The following is a 3,882-nucleotide window of genomic DNA, read 5'->3' as shown; positions in this document are numbered from 1 at the left end:
CTTATCATGGGCTAAGTTGGGACACCCCTGGAGGGTATAATCTTTCGGAAGCCGTGCCTGCGGTTATAGGCAGATGGGAATTTGTTAATGTTCGATTGTAGATAACTTGACACCAGATCCTAATGAAAACGCGTCAACCGCGTGTGTAGCCGTGATGGTCTCTTCTCGGCGGAGTCCGGGAAGTGAACATGGTCTTTGGGTTATGTTTGACGTAAGTAGGAGTTCAGGATCACTTCTTGATCATCACTAGTTGACGATCGTTCTATTTGCTCTCTTCTCGCTCTTATTTGGGTATGTTAGCCACCATATCATGCTTAGTCGCTGCTGCAGCCTCACCACTTTACCCCATTCCTTTCCCATTAAGCTTTGCTAGTCTTGATACCCATGGTAATGGGATTGCTGAGTCCTCGTGGCTCACAGATTACTACAACAACAGTTGCAGGTACAGGTTATGCAATGAACATAACGCGAGAGCGATGCTTGCTTGCGTTGAGTTCTTCTTCTGCTCCGTCTTCGATCAGGGATAGGTTCTAGGTCGGCAGCCTGGGCTAGCAGGGTGGATGTCGTTTGAGTTTCTGTTTATGTTTCATCGGTAGTCGGATGTTGCTCTTATGTATTGTGATGTTGTATTCGTGTGGCATTGTATGCCTCTTGTATGTATCCCCATCTATTATGTAATGTTGATGTATTGATATGCACCTTGCAAAAGCGTTTCAATATGCGGTTCTATCCTTGGAGGGACCTTCGAGTCTCTTTAGGATAGTATCGCATATTGGGCGTGATAAGTTGGTATCAGAGCCTCAACCGACCCTAGGAGCCCTCATGATTGATCGTGTAGTTTGGCCGATGTTGAGTCTAGAATAAAACTGTTTTTAGAGTCTAGTTATATCGGAGAGTAGGAATTCTTTTTACTCCTCTGCCCCTTCGTCGCTCTGGTAAGGAATCTTGACGTAGGTGTTCTGAATTACTCCTCTTCCCCTTCAAATTTTTCTTTAGGATCACGCAGTTGGTTTTCCGATCGTTGCTTCTCAGCTTTTTTTCATCCGGTGCATTTCTCGTCAAAGTGATTTGACCCTCTCCGTTTTTGCAAGTTCAATCCTCAGTTGTTTTCTTTTACTACCAGCCCACCCTTCTTCCTCTCGGAACCGGACTCGTTAATCGAGTATGCTTTCTACTCGTGCGAAGTCTTTACCTTCTTTCCTCAATTATTTCGACCGGTGTTTTCTCTTCAAGTTATTAGTCGTTTCTCCCTTCCAAGTTGCTTTTGTTTTCCCGCCCTCCCACACTTTTCTTCTCGGAGTCTGACTCTCTCTCGACCCTCTATCTCATTCGTGCGGAACCTCTTCAGTTTTTCGTAAATCATTTCAACCGGTAAATTCGCGTCTGAGTGGACATTCTTCATCTCTTTTCTTCTCCGGTGGATTCAATTCAAATTTTTCCGGTTGATCGTATTCTTTTCCTCAGCTCAAGTATTTTCCCTGCTCATTCGCCTCTCGCTAGTTTATCCTTCTAGAGTGCTCAAGACATCTCAGGAGATTGGTTTGTGTCCGAATTAATTCGAGGTTGTCACCTCATTCAAATATTTCAATTGTTCCGGTGCATCATCTATCTGCTCAACATCCCCTTACCCACAGGTCTTTTTCCAGGATCTTACCTGACTCTTCTAATTTCCCCGGAGTTATTCGAAATTCTTTTCAAGTGTGACGTAAGAATGAATTTCATCAGTCAAATGCCTTTTCAAGATCGATTTCAAATCATTTCATTGTTGGCTCAACCCCCTTCGCTTTTCATTCTCCCGGAGTATCTCAGTAATTTTGGTGGTGTTTCTCATCGTCATTTGAAGATCGGAGAAGAGTTCCTCTTAAATTGTGTCAGTTCTCTCAAAGATTCGTGGTTCTAGCTTCATGTTATCCTCTCAAATTGTTTCATTTGTCAGATATCCTTTTCTCAACCATCCGGAGTTTGTCAGGAGTTGTATCTCCATTTCTTTTCACCGGAGACCATCATTCCAGAAGAATTCTTCGTCCTCACATTTCAGTTACCGTTATCCAATTATCCCGGTGCTTCGCTCAATTGTTCTTTAATCAGCTCATGATCTCTTTGTTCTTTTGTATCTAAATCCCATCAAGCATATTGTTTCTTCCCGGTGATTCATTCTCTTTCATCAGTCATTTTTGAGTTCTTACGGTGGTTCGTTCAAGATTCTTTTTCCTTGATCATCATTTTAATTCATTCGTTCTTTTCAATCCTATCGGCGGTCCATGAAGACCTTCTCAAGTTTGCGATATGTCACTTCTTAATCCTTTTTCTAGAAGAATAAGTAGTATGAAAAATCCATTACTTGTCATCAATTTAATTTGATGAAGGATAAGCATACAATAAATCTTATTCTTATTTCATCCAAATGAGAAATCCCTTCCTTCGGAGTTTGTTCTTGATGAATAAATTCTAGTTCCAAGTGTGTTCATTTTTTCTTTTCCGGAGTTCAAATTTCTTTGGTCATCTCGTCGGAACCTCCATCTAAATCATCGCAACGCTCATATTATTCTTTCATCCTTCATTTTATCTCGTCATCCTTTTGTAACCGGAGTTCTTCATGGTGGTTCTTCATGATTTAATTCATTTCTCAAGTGTTCATCAAGATTTTGTTGGTGGAGTTCAAGTATCATTTCTTCTCGCGTCTCGAAGTGCAATTAATTCTCCATATTCTTTTGAAGTGGAGTTTTGCATTTCTTCGTTCTTCTCAGCTATTCAATCTTTTCCGTTTGTGGTCGGAGATCACCTCATAATTTTGAGATGCTATCCATAAGTCCACAACAAGCTTATTCTTTTGTTGTTGATTTTCTCAACAACTCCATTCAACCCTTCCTTCTAAGTTCATTTCATTCCATTCTTTCTATTCTTTCCGGAGGTTTTGTGTTGTTCCACTCGTCAAGTATCATTCCATACTCTCAAGTTCATGTTCTATTCCTTGCATTTTCAGTCGGAGTGCTGCCTAAATTCTTTCAGTCTTATTCGTTCCTTATCTCGTTCTAACCGGAGTGGTTTCATAGTCTATCTGATTCTGTGAGCTTTCGATTCTTGTCATTCTCGTCGTTCCTCTCTTTTCTCGAGTGCTCTCGATTCTTTGCTTCTTCTTTTGAGTTCTTGTTTCACCTCATCCTTTTTCCCTTCCATCTCGGTCCTAAGATCTCGGGACGAGATCTCTTGTTAGTGGAGGAGTGTTGTAACGCCTCGGGTTCGATGTGCTAGGTGTCTGCCAGTTATTCCCCGTCGTTGCCATGTCATTTGCTTGCGTGTTGCATTTTATCATGTCATCATGTGCATTTCATTTTGCATACGTGTTCGTCTCATGGATCCGAGCCTTTTCCCCATTGTCCGTTTCGCGATCCGGCACTCCTATGCCCTCCGGCGTTCCCCTTTCGTCTCTTGTTGTGAGTGGGTGTTAAACTTTCTCGGAATGGACCGAGTCTTCCAAGCGGCCTTGGTATAGCACCGGTAGACTGCCTGTCAAGTTTCGTGCCATTTGGAGGTCGTTTGATACTCCAACGGTTAACCGGGTAACCGCAAACCCCCCTTTCCCTTTGCAGCCCAACACCCTTCCAAAGTGGCCCAAAACCCAGCAAACTCCCCTCCATGCTCTCGGTCGTTCGATCACGATCGCGTGGCCAAAAACCGCTCCTCATTTGGACTCTCCTTGCTCCCAGAATCTCTAAATAGGTCCTTCCCTCCATTTTTCGCGGATGAATCCCCCCGAAACCCTAGATCTCATCCCTCTCCGTGCCGGACACGTCCGCCCCGTCCGGACGCGTCCGCCGCCGCGCCCCGTCCAATCGGAGGCTGCCATGTGTCGCCGCCGCCTCCACCCACCGCCGCGGCCCG

The sequence above is a fragment of the Triticum aestivum genome, chromosome 1B (assembly GCF_018294505.1).
Source record: "Triticum aestivum cultivar Chinese Spring chromosome 1B, IWGSC CS RefSeq v2.1, whole genome shotgun sequence".
Classification (NCBI taxonomy): domain Eukaryota; kingdom Viridiplantae; phylum Streptophyta; class Magnoliopsida; order Poales; family Poaceae; genus Triticum; species Triticum aestivum.
The sequence above is the reverse complement of the archived record's forward strand: the minus strand, read 5'-3'. Positions refer to the sequence as shown.